The sequence below is a fragment of the Heteronotia binoei genome, chromosome 13 (genome assembly GCF_032191835.1).
Source record: "Heteronotia binoei isolate CCM8104 ecotype False Entrance Well chromosome 13, APGP_CSIRO_Hbin_v1, whole genome shotgun sequence".
Classification (NCBI taxonomy): domain Eukaryota; kingdom Metazoa; phylum Chordata; class Lepidosauria; order Squamata; family Gekkonidae; genus Heteronotia; species Heteronotia binoei.
In genome coordinates, this window is record NC_083235.1 from 43,734,191 (window position 1) to 43,760,996 (window position 26,806).

A 26,806-nucleotide genomic window follows, 5' to 3' on the forward strand; every position below is an offset into this window, starting at 1 on the left:
GCCATCTGACAGCAATGAAGATCCTGTAAATTTAAGGGGAGGTGTTTGTGAGTTTCCTGCATTGTGCAGGGGGTTGGACTAGATGACCCTGGAGGTCCATTCCAACTCTATGATTCCATTATTCTAATTTGGGGCCTCTATCTAGTGAGCAAGATGTTTTGCAGTCAAAAATAAGACCATTACAATACCTGCCTTGGATAGTTTTGCAACTCGGTGGCATCAGAAAGTTCAGAATGCAGTTATTTGCACTGAAAGGTATGGACATGATTTTGATTTCTCATGTTACTGTGGTGTTCATGGTAAGGTAGAACCATTACAGATACTTTTTTGTTTGGTCATCCTGTAGACATTGGTGTGATGTCATAATGCACAAGCCTCAAAGTATTTGAAGCAGTGTTTGGCATCTTGGCAGTGTTCTGAGGTTTTCGTGGTCATGGACGTGCTGTGTGATGTAAAAGAAACCTCAGGGGGACCACGCATGATGAGCCCAACTATTCAAAAATGAAAAGTTACAGAATTCATGAAGATTAAGTGTTTCAAAGTATGTAAGCACACTGTGACAGCATACAAGGTACTCGAAATCCAATTTATATTTTGCATCTGGATGGATAATGAGTGTGGTGAACAATAAAATTCTGAATGTGTGCTAGTTGTTCAGCAAGCTATGACCATGGATATTACATGTGGTAAAATGTTGAGTTTTCCTTGATCCAATGCAAATAACTTTAAGATCAAGAAGGACCCACACTTCGAAACCATATTTTGGCTCCTTGGTACTGGCACAAAGCCATGGACCTGTCATTCCTGTGGGGCAAGGTCTGCCAAAAATCATGGTGGAATCCAATGCAAAAATCATGTGGATCCATGAGGATCCGTGGTCCAATATCAAGTTATTGTTCCATGGTGCTGCCACGAAGTTGTGGAGCCATGATTTTTGTGGTAAATGCTCTGCCCATGGACATGAGATGTGATTGCAGGAAAGAAAGAAAGAAAGAAAGAAAGAAAGAAAGAAAGAAAGAAAGAAAGAAAGAAAGAAAGAAAGAAAGAAAGAAAGAAAGAAAGAAAGAAAGAAAGAAAGAAAGAAAGAAAGAAAGAAAGAAAGAAAGGCGTGGCTTCGGTGCGAATGGCGACTGACGTGTGAGGCTCAAGCTCCTGACCTGATCCCCTCACCCTCCCTCATCGACGCAGATTTCCACACTCTGCCTTTTACCGGATTATGGGAAAATCATCCCATAAAAAGAATAAGTCAACTTTAGCTAGTGCTCGGCTCCTCAAATCATTCCTAGATTCTAGCTCGCAAGCAGATCGCTCCCTGACAAGGCCTCACGAAACAACAAAAATGGCGGATGATGCTGTCAGCTCACCTCCCTCAACGGACTTGCCTACAACGAAAGAGTTTCACAATACTCTGAGTTCATTCCAGTCAAAAATGCTTGATAACATGGCAGCTATACTCAAACCGATCACAGATCAGATCAGCACTTTACAAATCACTCTGAAAGAAGCTACAGCCACAGCTAATTCGGCTCTAGAAACGGGCCTAGCGAATCAGGATGACATCCGCCATCTACAAAGGCAAGAACGCTGGGCCACAGACAAAATCTTGGCACTTGACAATAAAGCGCGGGAGCGGCACGTTAAACTGAGAGGTTTTGAGGAACATGAGGAAGGTACCTCAGATCTTGCTAGTTTCTTAGCATCCTGGCTATCTACAGCTCTTCAGTTGGAAGACAGCATTGCCCCACATATCGTTCATGCTTATAGGCTAGGCTCAGCTTTCTCCCCACGTTCCCGTGGCTCCCAGGATGTCATCATAGAACTAGCTGATATCCGTGTCAAAAAGAATATTTTAGACAGTGCCAGAAACCTGAATGGTCTAGCTTTTAAAGACAAGAAAATTCTTGCCTCCCAGACTTGTCTGCAGAGACTCTACAGAACAGACATTTCCTCAAGCCGATAGCCCAAAAACTGGCTGCAGCAAACATCCGCTATAGATGGTCGCCGTCAGGCAGTCTCGTTGTTCACCATCAAGGAAAAAATTGGACGGTTGAAGACCCTGAGGCTGGCTTATATTTACTTCAGTCACTCAACCTAGATGTACCGATGGAGCTGGATCGCAAGTCACAAAAGCGAAAATGGACTTTCGCATCACCGCCTAAAGACCGCAAGATCTCAGTTCGTTCTCCCGAGCCAACTCATGCTTCAGATCCTATGAAATCTCTACAATCTGTAAACTCTCTATAAACCTGTGTCACCTTATTATCTTTCTTTGAAGAAATGAATAATATGTTTCATGTTATCTGAGGGTGGGTGGGTGGGAAAGGGTAGTGTGGGTTTTGACTCTCCAGCTCCCCCAAAAATGGTGGGGATGTGTAGTGGAAGGGTACGAGGTCCCCTGTCTCGGGTGGTTCCCTGGGACCCGCAGGTTTTCCCCATATGTTTATTTCTGGTGGTATTGTTCACCTTACCTGCTAAGGGATCTGTCCTCCTGCACATGCCTTTCCATCTCGCATACAAACATAACTTGTTTGCAGGAGGAACAGAGAAAGGGGAAGGGGGGAGGGAACATGGTGCATTCATTGTTGTTACCTTCACTATAGTGTTAACTATGCTAGCTACTGTTCAACTTGTTACTTTGGTATGCCATCTGCTGTTCAAGTAATGTCATTACACAGCTGTCTGTATGCTCTCTTTAAACTCCTTTTTCTTTTTAGCTCTTGTTTGTTTGACATGGCACTAATGCACTTTGATCGCTTTAGAGGTGGTATGTTTATGCTTTCATGCCCCATGGCTTTGTCTTTTGGATCATGGGTCCTTCCACCCTTGGGTTCGCCACATTTCTTTTTTAAAAGCCAGTCAAGTGGACATAAGTCACCGCAATACTTTGGCCCACCCCTCGTGATTTATATATTTCTAGCACCCTGTCACGTAACCATCGCAGTCTTATTTCTGGGCATCGTTTTACTTATATTTGCATACTCATCATTTTACTGTGCTGCTATGGGGTCCTATGCAGCACTTTCTTGCCATAGACCTCATGCTCCACTCCTACATTACCTTCTTCTTGTCTCTTATCCTCAATGGGAGATTTCTCCCACCATCTACTTACTTTGGTCTAAATGGCTCCAGATCTAAAGGTTCTTTCACTGAACTATCGAGGGCTTAATAGCAAAATTAAATCTAGATGCATCCTCTCAAGCCTGAAGAAGTGGGCTCTAGATATTATTCTTTTGCAAGAGACGCACCTAAGAAATGATACTAATCTCTTATTTCACTCCGCTCACTTTCCCCTGACCTTTACCGCTCCTGGCTCCTCACATGCTAGAGGAGTCGCTATTCTATTCTCACGCTCAGTTCAATTCTCTTGTCTGGCCACTGAAAAGGATGATCGTGGTAGATTTCTATTTGTTAAAGGTAGGCTTAACGAAGAAGTCATAACCCTGGCTGCTGTTTACGCACCTAATTCGGGACAGCTGGACTTCATTCGCGAGGTTATGTCCAAACTAAGAGCTTTCCAGGAAGGCCCTCTAATTATCGGGGCTGACTTTAATTTCCTCATGGACACCCGGCTAGGTAAAAAAACCAATCGCCCGCCTCCTCATCTCCTCCCCAGCCAGTGCCCCTCACCCTCAGGTCTGCAAAAAATAATGTCGGATATGGGACTTACGGATTCCTGGAGGTTTCTTCATCAAAATGAACGAGACTTTACTTATTTCTCATCACAGCATCAAACCCACATGCGCATCGATTATATCTTTATTTCCAACTCTCTTTGCAACACTCTTGTAGACGCTTCCATTGAATCGAAACTTTGGTCTGACCATGCGCCAGTTCTCTGCACTATAAGGGCAACTGAGCAATATGACCGTAGCTTTTCGTGGAGACTTGACAATTATTTATTATTAGATAAGGAACTTTCCAACCAAATTGAACGCGAAATTAATGAATTTTTCAATCATAACCTTTCCGGTGACACCCCCCCCCCCAAACAGTCTGGGATGCTTGCAAAGCTGTCCTAAGAGGTAAGATTATTGCATTGACCATGGCCCAGAGAAAGAAAAAGCAACATCTTATTACTGCCCTGACCGCGAAAATCAGAGACCTTGAATTTCAACACAAATGTACATGCAACAAAAAAGTTTATCAACACTTGCAAGAGGAAAGAAAGAGATTAGAAGCCTTAGAAACACAAAAAATCAAACGCAATTTGCTATTTACTAAACAGGCATATTGCTATCGAAGCCCTAAATTTCACAGGCTCCTGGCATGGAAAGCCAAACAACAAGCTGCCAACCTGAATGTAAAAGGTCTCAGAGACTGCAAAGGTACTTTATGCACTTCTTCTAAATCTATTTTAGCTGCCTTTAGCCAATTTTACTCCTCTTTATACCAATCCAAAAACCCATCACCGGATCTAATCTCTAATTTCTTTCAATCTATCACTTCTCTTCCCACTTTGTCAGAAACTCACAGAAAGTATCTTGACCACCCCATTGATGAGCTGGAACTTGCTGCAGCCATCAAGTCATTGCGCACTAACAAATCTCCGGGTCTTGATGGCTTCACCTCTGAATTCTACGAAGCTTATAGTTCCTCATTATCCTCGTATTTATTAACTCTTTTTAATCATATTCTTGACTCTGGCTCTATCCCCCAGTCCTGGAGTCTTGCCAAGATTATTGTTTTGCATAAGAAAGAAAGAGATGAACTAGACCCCAAATCCTATCGACCGATATCACTCTTAAACACTGACTACAAGCTCTTTACCAGCATTCTAACTAAGCGATTAAATAGTTTTATAGAAAAGTATATTGCCCCAGATCAGGCGGGTTTCATCCCTGGTCGTGATCTAACTGATGTCACTCAAAAAACATTGAACCTGATCCATCACTGTACATCCAAGGCCGTTCGAGATGCCTGTATTCTATCCATAGACATAGAGAAAGCCTTTGACTCGGTCGAACCTCTTTATTTGCACTCTTTGCTTGAAAGAATGGACTTTGGTCCTAAATTTCGCAATCTTATAGATTCCTTTTATTTCTCCCCTTCAGCCCTACTTCAGATTAACAACTTAAACTCAGCTATCTTCAACTTGTCTAGAGGCACTCGACAAGGGTGCCCTCTCTCACCCCTTTTATTTGCTCTTGCAATTGAGCCTCTTGCCATCAAAATCAGGAATGATACTTGCATCCAGGGTGTCCCTGTGGAGACCGAAGTTTTTAAGGTAAGTCTCTTCGCGGATGACATAACTTTGTATCTTACTAATCCCTCCTTGTCACTTCCAGCAATTCATTCTCACCTCTCTGAATTTGCCAATGCTTCAGGCCTTACCATAAACTTTGATAAATCTCTCTTGCATTCTATTACTCTATCCCCAGCCTCCATCTCCTTTATCAGAAAGCACTATCACTATAAGTGGGTTAACAAATCTTGGAAACACCTTGGCGTTCACATCCCACTTGACTTTAATACTCTCCCAGCTGTCAATCAGGCGGAAATCTCCAAATCTATCAAGTCACTCCTAACCTACTCCGGCAAACAACAATTTTTCACCCTTTTGGAACGCATTTACTTAATTAAATCTTTGATCCTTCCCAAGATAGTGTTCTACTTACACGCTGTCCCTCTGTGTGTCCCGGCCTCCTTGCTACATAAGTGGCAATCCCAAATGAATGCATTCATTTGGCAACATCGGAAACCAAGGCTCAACTTTGCATCGAGCAGATGGTCTATTTCAATGGGTGGACTGGGGATCCCAGATATTTTTAGATACCATGATGCTATTATTCTTTCTAACTTGGTGAAATATTATAGGTCTTCTTATGTGGCGGACTGGAAGTTGATCGAAAATTCTTATCTTAAGGCCCCTTCTTTTCAAGAAGAGCTCTGGAATGTTCCCAAACGAGTTAAATCTTCTCTCTCTCCAAATCCTTTTTTAGCTTCCTTGTTGCAGGTTTGGCGTAAACATCATATTAAGATAGCTCCTCCAACCTCTCCCTTAACCACGTTTGTTGATCAGCACTGGTTTGCTCCGGGACTGCGTAAAAACTCATTTGTGAAATGGAGACGATTGGGGCTGACTCACTTTCTCGATGTCCTTCTTAATGGGGTAGTAAAAGACAAAGGGACTCTGGAGGCTGACTCCGACCTTCGGCTCCCCTGGTTTGAGTATCTTCAACTTCGGCATTTACTTGACTCGCATCTCTTTACCCCTCCTTTACGCATTCACCTTACTGATTTTGAAAAGATTTTATTTTGTGACTCAATCCCGATCAAAGGATTGATATCAAAGATTTATAAAATACTACTCCGCCCCCTTAACGCAGTGCCACACTCTTACCAAGGTGCCTGGGTCCGAGACCTGCACATGGAGCTGACTGAGGAGCAGTGGCAGGCTATTTGGTGTTCTTCCATATACAAAACAAAAGCAATGAACGTTCAACTTCAAGCCTTAAAAGTCCTTACGCGATGGTACAGGACTCCAGTGCAGTTAGCACACTCATCCTCTATCTCGCCTCTCTGTTTTAAGAATTATGGCCAGAAGGGCACATTTTTTCACTCTTGGTGGCTATGCCCAGTCATAAATAGCTTTTGGAGGCAAATCTACCAAGAAGTACTAGCTCTCACTTCACACTCTCCACCATTTACGCCTGAATACGCTCTTTTGAATCTTATAGGCACCTCAAACACTTCCGAACCTGTAGAGGAATTGATTTCGCATATGTTTGTGGCTGCTAAATTTGCAATAGCCCTAGTCTGGAAGCAGCAATCTCCTCCCTCACGACGGACTTGGTGGTTGAAATTGTGGGATTATTTTGTTTTGGATAAGCTTACTTATGATTTAGACTCCCATCGTTCTCAACAAATTGCTTCCCTGAGTTTTATAGAAAAATGGCGTCCCTTTATAGACAAAGTGTTAGCTGATAACAATATTCCTAGTAACTCATACCATGCTATACTGATGTCATGTCAATTGTTGTTGTAATTTTGCTCTAAGATGGCCTATGGTGTACGCACCTACTTCCCTGTTCTGTATTGGTACTTGGTGCACACTTACTGATTTGTTGATGTATTTGTACCATGTTTCTCAATTCAATAAAGCATTTTAAAAATTAAAAATATATATATATGTGATTGCATAGTGAGCTTGGGGGGATCCAACACAAAAATCATGGGAATCCATGAGGATCCGTGGTTCATAACCAAGCTTTTGTCCTTGGTGCTGCCATGAAGCTGTGGATTCACGATATCTGTGGTGGAAACTCTGCCCATGGACATGATATGTGATTGCATGGAGGGCTTGGGGGGATCCAAAGCAGAAATCATGTGGATCCATGAGGATCCATGGTCCAAAAGCAAGTTTTTGGTCCCTGGCGCTGCCACGAAGCCGTGGATCCATGATTTCTGTGGTGCAAACTCTGCCCATGGACATGATATATGATTGGATGTAGGGCTTGGGGGGATCCGAAGCAGAAATCACGTGGATCCATAAGGATCCATGGTTCATAACCAAGTTTTTTATTTCTGGCGCTGCCACGAAACCGTGGATCCATGATTTCTGTGGTGGAAACTCTGCCCATGGACATAATATGTGACTGGATGGAGGGCTTGGGGGTTCCAAAGCAGAAATCACGCGGATCCATGAGGATCCGTGGTTCATAACCAAGTTTTTTATTTCTGGCGCTGCCATGAAACCGTGGATCCATGATTTCTGTGGTGGAAACTCTGCCCATGGACATGACATGGGGCTGTATGGAGGGCTTGGGGGGATCCGAAGCAAAAATCACATGGATACGTGAGGATACGTGGTCCAAAAGCAAGTTTTTGGTCCCTGGCACTGCCACGAAGCTGTGGATCCACAATTTATGTGGTGCAAACACTGCCCATGGACATGATAAGTGATTGCATGGAGGGCTTGGGGGGGATCCGAAGCAAAAATCACATGGATCCGTGAGGATCCGTGGTCCAAAAGCAAGTTTTTGGTCCCTGGCGCTGCCACGAAGCTGTGGATTCACGATATCTGTGGTGCAAACACTGCCCATGGACATGATAAGTGACTGGATGGAGGGTTTGGGGTGATCCGAAGCAGAAATTACGTGGATCCATGAGGATCCGTGGTTCAAAACCAAGTTTTTGGTCCCTGGCGCTGCCACGAAACCGTGGATCCATAATTTCTGTGGTGTAAACTGTGCCCATGGACATGATATGTGGCTGTATGAAGAGCTTGGAGGGATCCGAAGCAAAAATCACATGGATCCATGAGGATCCGTGGTCCAAAAGCAAGTTTTTGGTCCCTGGCGCTGCCACGAAGCCGTGGATCCATGATTTCTGTGGTGCAAACTCTGCCCATGGTCATGATATATGACTGGATGGAGGGCTTGGGGGGAATCTAAGGCAAAAATCACATGGATCCATGAAGATCCGTGGTTCATAACCAAGTTTTTTATTTCTGGCGCTGCCACGAAACCGTGGATCCATGATTTCTGTGGTGTAAACTGTGCCCATGGACATGACATGTGGCTGTATGGAGGGCTTGGGGGGATCCGAAGCAAAAATCACATGGATCCATGGGGATCCGTGGTTCATAACCAAGTTTTTGGTCCCTGGCGCTGCCCCGACGTCGTGGATCTACGATTTCTGTGGTGCAACATCTGCTCATGGACACGATATGTGATTGGCTGGTTATCTTGGGGTGGCCCAAAGCAAAAATCATGAGGATCCATGAGGATCCGTTGTTTGGAAACTTTTTTTTTCAGTGCTGTGGTGCCACAAATTCGTGGAGGCATGATTTTTCTGGTGCTGCCTATAGTCTAAGAGAGGATCTACAACATGATGGTGGTTTGATTTCATTTCACCATAAAAATCATATGAATTCATGAGGATCCGGGCTTTGGAAGCCAGTTTTTGCATTGCTGAGGCGCCACCAATTCGTGGAGGCATGATTTTTGTGGTCCTGCCTATAGTCTAAGACAGGATCTATAGAATTAAAGTAGTTTGATTTCATTTCAATGTAAAAATCATATGAATTCATGAAGATCCGTGTAGTTCCGACTTTTACCCTTTTCCAGTTAGAAGGCACATGGTCCTCTGGGGGCGGGAAGCAGTCTGGGAAAGCCGAAGAACTCCTGCTGGGACCTGGAGATTGGCAAGCCTAAGGCAGGGTGGGCTAAAAACTGCAACAGATACATGGAAAAGAGAATAAATTTTAACTCATTTCAGTTTGTATAGCAGATTTGTGCTTCCGGAGCCCTCCTGGTGTAGTTAAAGTGGGCAATCTCACGCTAAGACCTTCTAGATATTTGTATGAACAAGCAGGCATCTTTAACTTTTATCAACAGAGGCTATCTTTTCCGCACCAGGAATTACACAAGGTGTACTCAGTACTGCTTTAAGAGAAAACGATGGAGACATCTGGCAGGAGAAACCGGACGTAACTCGCTTAGTGCAAAAGCCCGTTTAGGCAGACCGGAAACTGTAAGAGAGCGTGAGAGAGCGATGCAGCAAGATTACTGAAGCACTTAGTGCAAAGATGGTGCTGGTTCCTCTTTTCCAAGGCTGCGTCAAACTCCTTGCACTGCCTATTTATGTGCTCTCCTTCCTGGGCTACTGGGATTCTATTTGTAAGAGAATCTTCCCCTATTTTATAAGCAAGTTTAGCAAACGTTATAATCAAAAACTTCACAGGGAAAAGGAACTGCTGTTCAGCAACCTGGAAGACTTCACTGGGTTTTCGGGAGAGCTCTCATTGCTTGAGATTGGCACGGGTAGTGGGGCCAACTTTCAGTTCTATCCGCCAGGCTGTCAGGTAACATGCACAGACCCAAACCCCAACTTTCAAAAATATCTCCAGCAAAGCATGGCTGAGAACCAGCATCTCCAGTTTGAGCGTTTCATTGTGGCTTCCGGGGAAGATCTGCATCAGGTGTCTGACAGCTCTGTGGACGTGGTGGTTTGCACGCTAGTTCTGTGTTCTGTGGCCAGTGTCCCAGCTGTTCTAAAGGAAATCCTGAGAATACTTAGACGGGTAAGTGCACAACGATGAAGCTGGGAGCCATCTTTGGTATGCTTGGCTCATATGGGTTATGCTGGAGAACCGTGCTTGAAGGGGAGGGGGGATATGAAGGAGTAAAATATACTAGAAAAATGAGAGGAAAGTCAATATGTGATAGGTCTAGGAGGAGCTGGACAGGAGCCAGTACAGTGCTGGGGAGAGAAGTAAAGTGGCATTTCATTTAATATTTAGATACTACTTGTGCCCTCTTCTCTTGTGCAGTCTGCTTTTTCAGGCTGCCAAATGCAAGCCTGTGCTCTCCCTGTCCATTTGTTGGAAATTTGGCAGGGAAAATCCAGGGGTACAGACTCTGTATCATTCCAAATGGATGGGAAACATGCAAATTACCAGAATAGAAATAAAGTACCAGAATAGAAACAGCCAGACTAGAAGCTGAAAACGATAACAAGAATTGACTAGGTGTAATAATTAATATGCCCTGATCTGCATAGCCCAATTTAGCCAGGATTCATCAGATCTCAGAAGCTAAGCAGGGTCATTCCCAATTAGTACTTGGATGGTGGGAGACCACCAAGTAACTCCAGGGGTTGCTATGCTGAGGCAGGCAATGGCAAACCACCTCTCAATGTCTCTTTTCATTGAGCTACTTCTCCAAGATCTCCTTCAGTCTCAGACTCTGCCACTTCAGGCCCCATCAGCTTCTGTTTAAAGTTAGGATTTTTATTTGTTCTGGGGTGCATCACCTTCACATAAATTGCCTATTCACCCAATTTAGAGAGAGCCTCCTTCCTAGAACTCTTCACAATCTGCCTTGATTTTCACCATCCTAAATATAGATCCAGGTGCACAACCATGTTGGTTTGAAGCAATAGAATAAAGTTTGAGTCAAGTTGTATCTAAGGAAGTATGTGTGCACAGGAAAGCTCATACCTTGCCACTGGACTCAAGTTTTGTTCTACCATTGTGAATAATTTGGTATCAACTGCAAATTTGGCTAATATACTGCTGATCCCCAAATCATTTATGTATAAATTAAATTGCTGCAGCCACAGCCTATACCAATCCTTGTGGGACGCATTCCATTACTCACTTCTATTGTGTGAACCACCCATTTATTCCTGCTCTTGGTTTCCCTTTCTCCAGTCAATGTTTAATCCACAAGAGGACACAGAATTGTCCACCAGACTTCCAGAGGTGCATCAGAAATCCCACTGAACTTTAGCACATGCTTTTTTTGGGGGGGGGGGTTTAAACATCAGACTTATCTAATATTTTCACCGTATGGGGGGAAAGAATGTACAAAATATGAGAAATTGAAGGAAAAAATACTGTTGAATTTTTTACTAGAACCCTTTGCATTTTGTCTAGTAGTACCTACTCAGGGTGACAGTTAGTGAAAATACATCTCTCTCACTCTCTGTGTCCTGTATCACTCCTCTCTGAAATCTATTTACCAAATTTCTTTTTACACTTGAGAAGAACAGACTCCCCATCCCCGCAAAAACAATTAGGCTATTGGATTTGGGCATAAAAACTGCTGGTTCTGCAAACTTGACTGAAATTACCTATCTTTGCTATTACTCTAACCAATTTCTTCTCAGAAAAATTCTATGAGATTTGAGTGTCTTTTTGAAGAATTTCACTTTTTATAAATTAAGAAGTCTCTCACACAACCATGTTTCTGTCTAAAAACTGTCAACAAAAATCACATAGGAAGTGCAGCATATTTGAGAAAAAGATACCAAAATGACAAATGGAGGAGGACAAATTTGCCAAAACCTAAACATTTGAGTATGGATCTAGATATTATCTGAAACACTAAGATGCTACTGCAGATCACAGCCACATGTAATGTTCCATTCCCATAAGCATAGTTCAACTTACCTTGTTTCCTGATATCATTACATTGGGACTTTCTCCACCCCCACAAACATTTGTTAACACCCGGAATTGGAGTGGAGAAACAATGATGTTGTCAGAATATTGTGCATATTGAAATATGCATCTCCGAATGGAAGAAGATAGGTTATTCCCATGTCAAATAAATTATTTGACATTTTTGGCAGCAGCCTTGTTTTCCTGTGTTCTGACACTCACAGAATGCATGGCTTTCACCACAAATCTTCCTCCCTGATTTTTGATTCCGATATATACATCTGTTCTAAATACCTCTCTAAAAAGGTAAAGGTAGTCCTTTGTGCAAGCACCAGTCATTTCCGACTCTGGGGTGACGTTGCCCAGGGTGGTTTGCCCATTGCCTTCCTCAGTCATCTACACTTTCCCCCCAGCAAGTTGGGTACTCATTTTACCAACCTCAAAAGGATGGAAGGCTGTGTCAACCTGGAGCCAGCTACCTGAACTCAGCTTCTGCCAGGATCGAACTCAAGTCGTGAGCAGAGCTTAGGACTGTAGTACTGCAGCTTTACCACTCTGTGCCACAGGGCTCTTAAAATACCTCTCTACCTGGAAGCAATAGCCATATATTCAAGTGGAGTTTGCCATTAAATGTCACTTAACATCCTTGCCTGAAGCTATAGTTATAAGCCTATTTAACCAGGCTATCAAGAATGCTGAACTTCGGTGGGATTTACTTCCAACATGTTTATGGTGGTCCATCTAGTGCAACACAGGTGGAATCAGGGTAGAGCTTTTATTATGCAATTGTGTGGCCAACTCTCAAGTTTGTTGACTGTTCACACCTGTATACCTTCCAGAATGCAGGTTTACTAAGCAAGCCTGGGAAAAAAATAACATGTAATTTGGAATTTTGGCATAGGTTTTAATCCTTAAATTTACAACAAAAATACAGGTATCCAGGGCTTTTTTTGAGCAGGAACACACAGGAACACAGTTCCAGCTGGCTTAGTGTCAGGGGGTGTGATCTGATATGCAAATGAGTTCATGCTGGGCTTTTTTCCTGCAAAAAGTCCTGTGTGAAACAATGGTGGTGTCAGGGGTGTGGCCTAATATGCAAATAAGTTCCTGCAGGGCTTTTTCTACAAAAAAGCCCTGCAGGTATTCCATAACATGTTGTGATTTCACTACCACAAAAGGTCAAAAATTACATGGTAGACCCTCTCCTCAAAACGTTATCCCCATTTTTGCATATTTTTGTATCTACTTATGCATAATTTTTGATTTGCAGAAATACACTGAATTGGTTCTGCTCCCTGGCTGTTTGACCTAATTTAAAAGCCCGTAGCCATGACATGCCACGTGAGAAGGAAACTCTGCTGTACAGTTGAAACTTTCAACTACTGTAAATCATTCATGATCAAATTGCACAACCTTTCCCCCTATTGTGTAGGATGAATTTTCCCCAGATACTTCCTTATTTAAATCAATCTTACTGAACTTACATTAGGGTTGCCAATCCCCAGGTGGGAGCAGGGGGTCCCCTGGTTTGGAGGCCCTCCTCCCACTTCAGGGTCATCAGAAAGCAGGGCGGAGGGATGTCTGCTGGGCACTCCTTATTTCCCATGGAGACCAATTCCCATAGGGAATAATGTAGAATTGATCTGCAGGTATCTGGGGCTTGGGGGGGCTGTTTTTTTGAGGTAGAGACACCAAATTTTCTGCACAGCATCCAACACCTCTCCTCAAAAGACTCTCCAAATTTCAAAAAGATTGGACTGAGGGGTCCAATTCTATGAGCCCCAAAAGAAGGTGCACCTACCCATTATTTCCAATGAAAGGTGAAATTTGAAAGGTGTGCGGGCCCTTTAAATGTGATGTGTTTAAATCAGAACTCCCTTTGGAGTTTAATTATGCTTGTCACAACCTTTCTCCTGGCTCCACCACCAATGTCTCCTGGCTCCAACTCCAAACTTTCCTGGCTCCAACCCCAAAGTCCCCAGATATTTCTTGAATTGGACTTGGCAACCCCAACTCACACTAGTTAGAAGAAGGAGAAGAAGATATTGGATTTATATCCTGCCCTCCACTCCAGATCTCAGAATCTCAGAGCGGCTCACAATCTCCTTTACCTTCCTCCCCCTCAACAGACACCCTGTGAGGTGGGTGGGGCTGCTGCCCTTTCAAGGACAACCTTTGCCCAGAGCTATGGCTGACCCAAGGCCATTGCAGCAGCTGCAAGTGGAGGAGTGGGGAACCAGTTCTCCCAGATAAGAGTCTGCACACTTAACCACTACACCAAACTGATTCTCAAAGAATTCTCTGAGGAGGAGACTGTGGACATTGAGGTCCAGGAGCCATCCCAGAGATTTTTTAAGGCTGAGGATCAAAATGTCCTCTTGTGTAAATCACTGGTGGCTTTAGATTTACATGATGACCCCAATGTGGAAGAGGAGGAGGACATTCAGGTAAAGCATAAGCTTAAGCATAAGGAGGGAGACGTAGAATTTTTCCCTAAGAAAGCCGCTTTTGCCAAATCATCTCCTCCATTTTTCCAAAGACAACTGAGGGCAGAGTGGAAGAGACCTTATGCTAATAAACAATACCCTGGGTTCATAAAAAGAACTGTATAAACTGTACTCTTTCACTAATGAGTTGTTGCAGGTTCCTTTGGTGGACATCCCCATCTTAGCCCTTCACAATCAGGTACTGGTCTCAGAGGATGGCCAAGGAGCTTTGAAGAATAACCTTGAAAAAAAGGCTGATGTAGCCCTATGGAGGTCACAAGAGGCTTCAGCGATGATTGTGACAGCATCAGCAATCAGCTCTACAGTGGCAAGGGCTTCCATTGTGTGGTTGAGAAAGCTCATAGGTATGATACCAGAGGATCAGCACCGCGTGGTGGAGGGCGCACAACGCATTTTAAAAGCTGCTTCTTTTTTGGCAGATTCCACCCTGGACTCTATGGTATTTGCTTCAGGATCTGTAGCTTCTTCCACCGCAGTGAGGCGGACTGTTTGGCTAAGAGCCTGGTCAGCAGATTCACAATCAAAGAATATTGTATTAGCCTATGGAGATCTACTGTTTGGTGAAGCTCTAGACAAGATTTTAGTGGAGTCCAGTGATAAGAAGAAGTATATGCCTAAGTTCATACATCGCCAAAATCATAAACAAAACTACCAATCTTCCTTTTGATCTCAGCACACTCTTCCTCGCTTTCGCCAGGAAAACAGAAGAACCAACTGGAATTCGGGTAAGCAGCCCTTTCATAGACAGGGCTTCAATAAGTTCAACAGGTCAGGCACAAAGCAACAAAACAAGCCTGACAGAGAAGGAAAAGGTTCCAAAGCATGACTATCCCACTCCTCCCATCGGCACACGTCTTCTCCTTTTCGCAGATCAGTGGCAGAACTCACCAGTAGATGCCTGGGCCGAGGAGATTGCGTCAGATGGTTACAAGATAGACTTCCAACATTTACCCCCTTCCCGATTTGTTCTGTCTCCATTTCACAGCAAAGAAGCAATGAATGCTCAATGTGATTCAGCATCTTCTAAACATTGGAGCAATCGAACCGGTCCCGAACACAGAGAGACACAGAGGGGTTTACTCCATCCTGTTTACAGTACCGAAGAGATCGGGAGAATGGCGTGCCATTTTGGATTTGAAATTTCTCAACAAGTTTGTAGCAGCCAAAACCTTCAGAATGGAGACTCTCAAATCGATAGCAGAGAGGCTTTACAACCGCGAGAGCTTCTAACATCAGTGGACTTGACAGAAACATACTTACATGTTCCCATGTATCAGGGACACAGATGTTACCTTCGGTTCTGCTACAACAAACAGCATTTTCAATTCAGAGCACTGCCATTCAGCCTAGCATCGTCCCCACGAGTGTTTACCAAGATTCTGGTCAACTTGGTGGTCCTTCTCAGGGAACTAGGGATTCACGTCCATCCTTACTTAGATGATAAATTGATTCATTCACCGTCAGAGGAGGAGGCTTGTCATCTCACTACCTCAACCATTCAGCTGCTCCAACGTTTCGAATTTGTGGTGAACAAGCAAAAGATCTCTCTGATACCCTCTCACAGCATAGAACACCTGGGAGTGATCATAGACACATCCACTCACTGGTTGTACCTGCCCCAGGCAAAGGTGCAAAGGATCAAAGAGGCGGCTGCTGCGATCCTAGGGACCAGGGAATCTTTCCTACTATTTCTAGCATCACTCCAGGGTCTAATGATATCGACCCTAGAGGTAGTCCAGTGGAGTCGCCTCCATGCAAGAGCTTTGCAAAATTTTCTCTGTCCATCCCTGTCACAAATCTCCAAAAAGATCAATTTATCCCTTCGGGTACCATTAGTGGTCAAGAACAGTATACATTGGTGGACCAAAGTCTTCAACTTGACACAGGGGAAACAGTTTTGGATTCAGGAATTTGTCCAAATTTTCACAGATGCCAGCCTTTCAGCCTGGGGGACAACCTGTCGGGAGGTTCCAGTTCAGGGACTTTGGTCTCCACAGGAATCCAAACTTCCCATAAATCTTCTGGAACTCAGGGCAGTGTGCTTGGCACTACTCCACTTTGCAGTGGAAGTACTCAGTGCCCATGTCCTGATACGAACAGACAATATTACCACCAAGGCATACATAAACAAGCAGGGGGGGATCAAGAAAGCATTTCAACTATTCACTTGGGCGGAGAACCATCTAGTCTCTCTCAGAGCTGAGCATGTAAAGGGAACTCTAAGCATCCAAGAGGACTGGTTGAGTCGCCAGTAGATCAGGCAGGGGGAATGGTCCATCAACAATCGTTTATTCCAGTGGACAGTAGCTCAGTTGGGTCAACCCAAGGTGGATCTGTTCACGCTCCCCAGGAACTAAAAGCTGGATCGCTTTTACACCAGGTATTTTCATCCAGGGGCAGAAGCAACAGATGCCATGACAGCTCCATGGCCAAAGGAGCTGCTGTATGCCTTTCTACCATTGCTTCTTCTTCCATGCCTGATCAGATGAGTTTGGTTTCTCAGGGCAGACCTAATCCTGATAGCCCCATACTGACCAAGATGACCTTGGTTTGCAGCTCTCATGGAACTCTTGGTGAAACAACCTCAGCAGCTCCCGGTCTCAGCAGACATGTTACACCAAGGCCCAGTTCTTCATCCATGACCAGACTGGTTCAAATTGACCGCCTGGAGGTTGAAAGGGCAAAACTGTTATGATTAGGCTACTCACCTCAGGTAACCAAGACTATCCTTGTGTCTAGGAAGCCATCTGTTGTTAGGATTTACAATACAACCTGGAAGGCCTTTGTAAGATGGTGCCGCAGAAAGATCGATCCAGTTTGTCCAAAGATGTTATCTGCACTACAATTTCTGCAGGATGATCTTAAGACAGGCCTCAAGGCGGCAACCCTCAGGAGACAAGTCGCAGCTCTGGCTACAGTCTTACCAAAGGTTGATAGGGTCAGCATTACATGTCATCCGCACATCATTTCCTTCGGGGGGTTTCTCTTTCTCAGCCACACCAGCTACATAGATTCCCTACATGGAGGCTCAATGTGGTACTCTTAGCACTTACCAAACATCCTATTGACATTTTGATGATTCTCCTCCGCATGAAGGTCCTATTCTTGGTGGCAATGACATCAGCTCGTAGCGTCTTGGAACTGGGGGCTCTTTCTATAAGGAAGGACCTTTGCATTTTTCATAAAGAAAAAGAGGTTCTTCAGATGGATCCAGCGTTTACTCCTAAGGTCAATTCATCCTTTCACAGATCTCAGGAGATATGTCTGCCGTCTTTCTGCCCAGATCCCAGACACCCAAGGAAAAGGATATGGCACACCCTAGACGTTAGAAGGGCACTAAAATGTTACATCATTCCACTCAGGATTTTCACCAAACAGATACTCTGTTAATCAATTTCGTCCCCCCTCACAAAGGAAAAGGAATGTCTAAAACAGCAATCAATAGGTGCATGAGACTTTGTATTAGGGAAGCTCACAAGGCTCAAGGGGCTGCAATACCGGTGGAAATAATGGCAGATTCAGTTCGGAGCGCCGCCACCAATGCAGCATTGACAAACAGATCATCCTTAGAAGAAATTTGCAGAGCAGTGACCTGGTCTTCTGTATCCACTTTCATCAGACATTATAAAATTGATTCATACACTTCAGCAGATGCAGTGTTTGGACGCAAGATTCTTCAGCACGTTCTGGAGAGCAATGATGGCATGTACCCACCCGTCTCATAGGGACAGTGCTTTTTGGAGGTCCCACAAGATTACCTCTGCCTCAAAGGGAGAACGACCGTTGGATACTCACCATGAGGGGTCCTTCTTCTCTGAGGTGAGGAGGCCATCTTGGCCCACCCTGGCTGCCATCATCGGATCTCCAGTTACATTATATATATTCAGGGTAGCTGAATAGTTATAGAACTTCGGCATATGGTGGTATCTTTCCATCTGTTACGTAAATGTTTTACTACCTATTATGTTAGTTGGTTGGTATTGCATTCGCAGAGTTATATGTTGTGTTTTCACAAGTATCTTTTCAGTGTTTCCTTACTTTTCATACTACTGCTCTTTGGAGTTACCGAACTGGCTTGAGGGTGACTTCCAGCAGGAACAGGAAGGAACTTTTTCAAGTCCTGCCTCCCTACAAATAGGATGGGAATCACCCACAAGATGGCCTCCTGACCTCAGAGAAGGACCCATCATGGTGAGTATCCAAGGGTCATTCTCCTATTAATTACTCTCAACTACTCTTCAAAAAAACATAATTTCCCAATTCAAACACTTCCAGTTTTTTGTTTAATTACACTGTCTATTAGTTTCTTGCCTCTCTCGGCTTGGCTTCGCGAACAAAGATTTAAGAAGGGTGCAATAGTCCATGTTTGCTGCAGGCTCGCTGGTGGCTGACAAGACCAATGTGGGACAGGCAGGTCCGGCCACAGCGGCTGCAGGGAAAAGTCTGATTTAGGGTTGGTCCTGTAGCAGTGCGATTCTTCCTCAATCTCCTTTTGTCCTCAAGACCAGCTATGCGTGTGTTCTCAAAGGAAGAGACAGCCTGGTGGATGGTGTGCCTCCATGCTTTGCGATCTGAGGCTAGGTCAGACCACTGGTGATGGTTGATGTGACAGGTGCTAAGGGATTTCTTCAAGGAGTCCTTGTACCTCTTCTTTGGTGCCCCTCTATTTCGATGGCCGGTGGAGAGTTCGCCATACAGGGCAATCTTGGGAAGGCGGTGGTTTTCCATCCTAGAAATATGCCCTGCCCAGCGCAGCTGCGTCTTCAACAGCAGTGCCTCGATGCTGGTAACCTCTGCCCGCTTGAGGACTTCAGTGTTGGTCACAAAGTCACTCCAGTGGATGTTGAGGATGGTGCGAAGGCAGCGCTGATGAAAGCGCTCAAGGAGTCGCAGGTGATGACGGTATAAAACCCACGATTCGGAGCCATAGATGAGGGTTGTCATCACAACCGCTTTGTAAACATTGATCTTTGTGCCTTTTTTCAGATGCTTGTTGCTCCACACTCTTTTGTGCAGTTGGCCAAATGCACGGTTTGCCTTTGCCAGCCTGTTGTCAATCTCCTTGTCGATCTTGGCATCTGAGGAGATGATGCACCCCAGGTAGCTGAACTGCTGGACTGTCTTCAGAACTGATTCACCCACAGTGATGCAGGGAGGGTGATAATCTTCCTGGGGTGCAGGCTGGTGGAGAACTTCTGTCTTCTTCAGACTAACTTCTAGGCCGAATAGCTTGGCAGCCTCTGCAAAGCAGGACGTCATATGCTGCAGAGCTGATACCGAGTGGGAGACGAGTGCAGCATCATCAGCAAACAGTAGCTCTCGGGTGAGTTTTTCCATTGTCTTGGAGTGTGCCTTTAGTCGCCTCAGGTTGAACAGGCTGCCATCGGTGCGATAGCGGATGTATACACCATCGTCCTCATCTAGATCTACTGCGGCTCTTTGAAGCATCATGCTAAAGAAGATCGTAAAGAGAGTTGGCGCGAGAACGCAGCCTTGCTTTACACCTGTGCCTATTGGGAAGGGCTCCGAGAGGTCGTTGCAGTGTCTGACTTGGCCTCGCTGGTCTTCGTGTAGCTGGATGATCATGCTGAGGAACCTTGGGGGACATCCTAAACGTTCCAAGATTTGCCACAGGCCTTTCCTGCTAACGGTATCGAAAGCTTTGGTAAGGTCGACAAAAGTCACATACAGACCCTTGTTCTGTTCCCTGCATTTCTCTTGGAGCTGCCTGAGAACAAATACCATGTCGGTGGTGCTCCTGTTAGCTCTGAAGCCGCACTGGCTCTCTGGGAGGAGTTCTTCTGCAATGGTGGGCACCAGTCTGTTCAGGAGTATTCTGGCAAGGATTTTGCCTGCGATGGAGAGCAGGGTTATCCCCCGGTAGTTGGAGCAGTCTGACTTTTCCCCTTTGTTCTTGTATAGGGTGATGATGATTGCATCGCGAAAGTCCTGTGGTAATTTGCCTTGTTCCCAGCAGGTGACAAGTACTTTGTGAAGTGAGCTATGTAGTACTGTGCCCCCATGCTTCCAGATCTCTGGTGGAATTCCATCAACTCCTGCTGCCTTGCCACTTTTCAGTTGCTTGATGGCTTTAACAGTCTCTTCTAGGGTGGGGATCTCATCCAACTCTGTTTTCACCGGTTGAAGTGGGGTGAGGTGGATTGCTGAATCTTGAACTACGCGGTTGGCACTGAAGAGAACCTGAAAATACTCCGACCACCGGTTCAGTATGGATGCCTTGTCTGTGAGGAGCACTTGGCCGTCTGCACTATGCAAGGGACTCTGAACCTGATATGATGGACCATATACTGCCTTCAGGGCTTCCTAGAACCCTCTTAAATCACCAGTGTCTGCACACAGCTGGGTTCTCTCTGCAAGCTTGGTCCACCACTCGTTCTGAATGTCTCGAAGCTTGCGCTGGAGGTTGCTACATGCAGCGCGAAAGGTTGCTTTTTTCCCAGGACAGGAGGGCTGAGCAAGATGTGCTTGGTAGGCAGATCTCTTTTTTGCCAGTAATTCTTGGATCTCTTGATTGTTCTCATCAAACCAGTCCTTGTTCTTCCTTGTGGAGAACCCGAGGACTTCTTCAGAGATCTGCAGGACGGTAGTTTTTAGGTGTTCCCAGAGTGCTTCTGGAGAAGGGTCTGTGGGGCAACTGAGGTCCTCAATTCTTGACTGGAGTTTTGCCTGGAAGGCAGCTTTAACTTCGGCTGACTGGAGGCTGCCAACCTGAAACTTCCTCCGAGGGATACCTCCTCTCCTGGGTGTGGGTTTAAAGTGAAGACGGAGATTGCAGCGTACAAGACGATGATCCGTATGACATTCTGCGCTGGGCATTACTCGGGTGTGTAAGGCATCTCGAAGGTCTCTCTGGCGCACCAGAATGTAGTCGATAAGGTGCCAATGCTTGGACCGTGGGTGCATCCAGGTTGTCTTCAGACTGTTCTTCTGCTGGAAGATAGTGTTGGTGATGGTGAGCTGGTGCTCCATGCAGAATTCTAGCAGGAGGCGCCCGTTGTCATTGCAGTTGCCAATGCCGTGTTTGCCAAGTACTCATTTCCAGGCTTCCGAGTCTTTACCTACTCTGGCATTGAAGTCGCCAAGGATGATCACCTTGTCCTCTGTAGGGGTCTTCCGTACGAGGTTGCGTAGATCAGCATAGAACTTGTTCTTTTCTGCAGGATCTGCTTGAAGGGTTGGGGCATACACACTGAAGAGTGTTGCATGCTGCTTGTTTTGAAGTGGGAGGCGCATGGACATGATGCGATCTGAGTGACCTGTTGGAAGGTTTTCGAGTTTGGAGGCAATGGAGTTCCTGACCATGAAGCCAACGCCAGAAAGGCGGCTCTCAGCCTTTGACTTACCCGACCAGTAGAGGGTATAGCCAGCACCGTGTTCTTGAAGACTACCTTCCTCAGGGAAACGGACCTCACTGAGAGCTGCTATGTCGATATTCAACCTGAGAAGTTCGTGGGCAACTAGAGCAGAGCGTCGTTCAGGGCGACCACTGCCTACTGTGTCAAGCATGGTTCTGATGTTCCAACACGCAAGCTTTAGTCTTTGCACACTTTGTGAGGCAGGTGCATGCCTTTTCTTTGTTGTTATTTTTCGACCGCAAGTAAGGATGCCCGTTGACCGCGGCTAGCCAACTGGGGTGGGGGAGACAAGCTTTGTTTAGGCCACCTTTTCTAGGCCCCTCTCCGTGTGGAGCAAGCAGTGCTGTCCCTAGATAAGGCTGCTTGGTCGTTCAGGGTGCTGCCGAAAGATGCTTTCGTCTCCGGGTCAGCATCAGGCGACCAATATCCTGAACCGCCTACATGCAGGATCGGGACTGCGGCTTCCAGTGGCACCTTCCACCTGCCGTTTCGCCCCTTGCCTATCGCTGCAGGACTTGATGCGTTGTGGGTTGTGTGTGTGGATATGCCCTTCAGGCCTGCGCAGAGGAATTTTTTAGGTGAAGCGCAGTGTGCGCGGTACTGGCTCCACCCTTTCACCTGGGGGTCATCTGCCATGGCCCAGTAAGCCGGGACGCCGGCAGTGAGTCCTCCAGGTGGTAGGTGTTACATTAACGAGCTCTATCTGCCCGGGTTTGATGTTAGAGTTTTCCTTCTCTTAGGCTGACGAAGTTGGTGGGCCCAGCCTGCCCATCCGGTTATACCGCCGGACAATTCGGTCGCACCATGACGTAGCAAGCTCTGTGAAAACGGGGGGGACCAGCGAGAAGGTGTTGCTACGGATGCAGTAATGCAGGAGAGGCCATTGCAGTGACCATCTGCCAGGCATAGCCAGACAGTGACCACGCGGCGTTCACTACACCGGGAGAGGAGAGGCTATGTATTGCGCATGCACTTTCCCTGGGGGGGTAGGATTCCCAGAGGGAGCCCACCCCCCACCACCCCCCCAGTTTCTTGCCTGATGCCTCATTATATGCAGTAAATGTTTGATTTTCCATATTGACCACTAGATGGCCTATTGGTAACTATCTATACTGAATTCCTTTATCACGTACAATCTTCATTGTTTCTCTCAGTCTCCTCCTTGCATTAATTACGTACTTCAGCTGCAATATCAGGAGATAAAAAAAACTATCGTTTCTTCAAGGCACAGTCCCTGTTTTTCCCTGGAGATTTTAAAAAGTTTGTTCTTCATCTGTAGTTGTTTAAATTCAACAACAATATCTGGGGAAATGTTATCAGGAGCCTTTTTGGAAATGTTTAATCGGAAGGCAGAGGTGACAATCTCTTGGAAAGGCTCTGCTTCTCCTTCTGTGAGAAGAATCTGACTCAGCCATCTATTTAAAGCTGTAATAAGGTTTTCCGTCTCCAGAATTTACAGAAATTCCATGAAGCTTGACCTTTCTTTCTCTCAATTTTAACTCCTGAGGTATGATCTGATTTTTGGCCCAGGTCTCAGAATCCTTAAAGTGTTTCAAATCCTCTGCTGTCTTTTTTGCCATCTGATATGCAGATTCAGCTTTCTTATCAGTTGTTTTCAATGTTGCAGTAAGTTCATCCAATTTCTTGTTAATTGGTTCAACTGACTGTTTAAGAAGTCCAAGTTCCCTTTTTGACTGTACAACCTCTCCACTAAGAGACCTTATATCATTCTTAATTTCATTCTTTATCTGTTAGGGCATGCAGTATCTCAGTCTGTTCACTTTGGGGAGGGTTACTCCCTCCCGCTGCCATTTCCTCTAACAGAGAAGTCTCCAAGTCAGAATCTCTAGATTCTTCTAAGACAATATTACCCTTTCTAAGAGGTCTATAGGGAGGGGTTTTAGCACCTTTCTTTGCTCTAGTTCTTCCCATACTTGACTTAGATGTTCTTTCCAAAATTGGCTATGTTTTCTGAGAGTAGTCATTAATCTTCCGCAGGAATAGCATAGGAGGGATGCAACCGGCCTGAAGCTCAGTCGCCACGCTTGCTTCAGCAGCACCTATACTATAATTGGAACGATACAGAGAAGGTTAGCATGGCCCCTGTGCTAAGACTGTTTTCTTTTACACAAACCAGGGGTCCTTTCAGAGTTGAATTGAATAACTAAGAAGGAAATATTCTCAATTTACTACAAGCAAAATTTCTTTTCTGTTTGGCTAGACTGGCCATTTCAACCTACCGACCAATCTTTCTTCCAAACCTGTTCCTCAGGTTTTGACACTGTAAACAGCCGGTTTTCAGCTTGGCTGGCATTTAGACTAAAAGTTATTATTTTGAACTTTTCCTCAGATTTTGTAGTAAACAGTAACGGCAAGGAGTTTTGTCCCTTTACTTTCAAAGTGACTTTGTCTAATTCTCTCTGACAGACACTCCAACTGTCTGGCTACTGACTCACCAAAGATAGACAAAAAAGGCCCCTTTTCCTCTGCTCTCAAAGTTCTCCTCAGCTGGCATGGAGCAATGGGGGCAGGGTTTGCACACAGCCTGTCAAATTACAGTAAGGTGTTAACTCTTTACCTCCCAGTTCCCTGAAATAGCTGCACTAGGGAACCTGTTTTATGTGTAGTCCATCACACACCCACAAGCTGTTCATTTTAGCAAAATAATGTATTTCTTGTTGTACCCTTTGACCCCTATTGTCCTACCTCTTTAGTTCTCTGGGCCCACCTGTGGGTAGATTGATCCTGCCCTTTGTGGTGTTTTTGCCTTTCAGCACTTGAAAACTTTGCTTAAAGCTAATTCAACCAAGCAGGAAAAGTGGAGGTAAAATGAACTATACCATTTTACTATACCAGGGGGTTGAACTAGATGACACTGGGGTCCCTTCCAACTCTATGATTTTAGACTGCAGATGGAGGATCATAGGGCATCTAATATAAGGGCTTCTAATCATGTTGAACCTGTGAGCACTTTGGGAATTTTGGAAACAGTGAGCACCAGAACAAAATAGCTGCTGGTGGGAACCACTCACCCAATGGCTGCCATTCAGGTTTGGGTCAAGCAGAAAGCATTTGAAAGTTTCACAAAATGTTGGCAGGTATCAAGCCAACATCCTCCTACAATTGAGGCAGTTGTTTCCAAATTGGTGTTCCTTGCAGATGCAGACATAAAGGTGATGCTTTCTTTGTGAGTTCTTCTGAACCACCACCTCCTTCTGTTATGAAGTCTAGGAAAGTTAAGATTGACTGCTTTGTGGAAGAGCAAGTGGGCACCAGGAAACACACAGGTGGGCACCGTAGTACTACACTGACTATCACTGTTCTAATATTTCATATTCTCTCCACCCGCAGACTGCTTTGGTCATGTGACTTGGATTAAACCCAGATAATACAAAAGAAAGATCCAGGTGTCCCCAGTACAAAAAAAACCTGAGGAAAATTCTTCCAAGATTTGTATAGATTTTGGTTTGGGGAGGAGCAGGTATTTAATTAAGGAATAACTCTGTATGACCCACCCATTTCCCCCCCACACACAGGGACACATGTCAGCAACACAGTGTTCCAATGCTATTACTGCCATATTATTTCCTGCCTGATTGCACTACATGATACCGCCATCATAAAGAACAAATAGCATTAGCACTTTTATTAATTTAATTAATTAATTTTAAACTTATCAGAATCTTAATGTTAATGTTTAATGTTAAATGTAACTTTGTCTTTTGTATAATGGTAATTTGAATGATGTTGTTAGCCGCCCTGAGCCTGCTCCGGCGGGGAGGGCGGGATATAAATAAAATTATCTAATCTAATCTACAGTGGTGTCCTGTAAGATGGCACTCCATAGTTTCTTAGTGTAGCCACCTATGGACAAAAAATATGTGCAACAGAGTGCTGGTCTCTTCTGGGTAGCATATGTAACCCAAAGTTCTCTGTTTCATACTCACTAAACTACATTTTGAAGTTAATTAGGAATCATTTTGTGTTAGTCATTGATCTCCCTCAGTGGTAAATTGTGGCACTGTTATTCTCATGCATATTTTCCTGGAGCACAAAACATTTTATTTTATTTTATTTAGATTTTTATTCTAAATATATATATATATATTCATTTACAGGGTGGTGCATTCTATTTCATGGAGCATGTGGCTGCTGACCGATCCAGCTGGGGCTACTTTTGGCAGCAAATCTATGACCCTACCTGGAAATATTTGGGAGATGGCTGTTCCTTGATAAGAGAGACGTGGAAGGATCTGGAGAATGCTAAGTTCTCTGAACTGAAGCTGCGGCACATAAATGCCCCACTGAACTGGACCCCAACACGTCCCCATATTCTTGGTTACGCTGTGAAATGATTGCTCAGCATCTCCATCTGAAAGCAGCAACTAGGCCCACAGTTCACATAAATTAAACGGTTGGTTTATTCAGGGGATTAAAGAATCAAATGTGCAGGGTAACCGAAATATGCCATAATGAGGGAAATCTTTCTTGCATCTTCTGTAGGTTCACATGACTGTGACAGCTTGCAAAGGAATCACTGCCAGGCCAAAGGGAAATACCGACTACTGACCTTCCAAGCCACAATAAAGTTAGACGTTTTCTTCTATTCTGTTTGTGATATGGAACAACCAAAATTCTGCTTGTGATATGGAACAACCAAAATTCTGCTTGTGATATGGAACTGGGGAACAGGCTGTGCAGCATTTCAGGTCTTTTATTGGCAAGCAACACAGCCTCCTCTGGCCTGGCCTTAGAGCAAATTCTTCTTCCTGCTATTCTTAGGCCTGACCCCAAATCACATCCAGCTCCTTGGAGGGAAAACATGCATTCTAGGTCTTCTTGCAGGCTTAGCCACCTATAGATTCAGTCCAGTCCTGGATAACTGCTTCCATTGATTCTAACTATTGGTTAACATAACAAGGTCTTTTGATCACTGGGTTAAATTTGTTTTATTGCACAGATAAGCTTTTAAAGGTACAAAGAAGGGCTACATCTTTTATAGTATAATAATTCCTTCACTTCTGCTCATGGAGCAA

The 26,806-nt window shown here is 44.8% G+C and overlaps 2 pseudogenes; both read left to right on the plus strand.

Moving 5' to 3' along the window:
• LOC132581233 (N6-adenosine-methyltransferase TMT1A-like) overlaps positions 1-26,376 on the plus strand; it is a 153,725-nt pseudogene extending 127,349 nt beyond the window's left edge.
• Positions 23,816-23,915, plus strand: LOC132582026 (U6 spliceosomal RNA; annotated as a pseudogene).
• Positions 26,377-26,806: the final 430 nt, after the last annotated feature.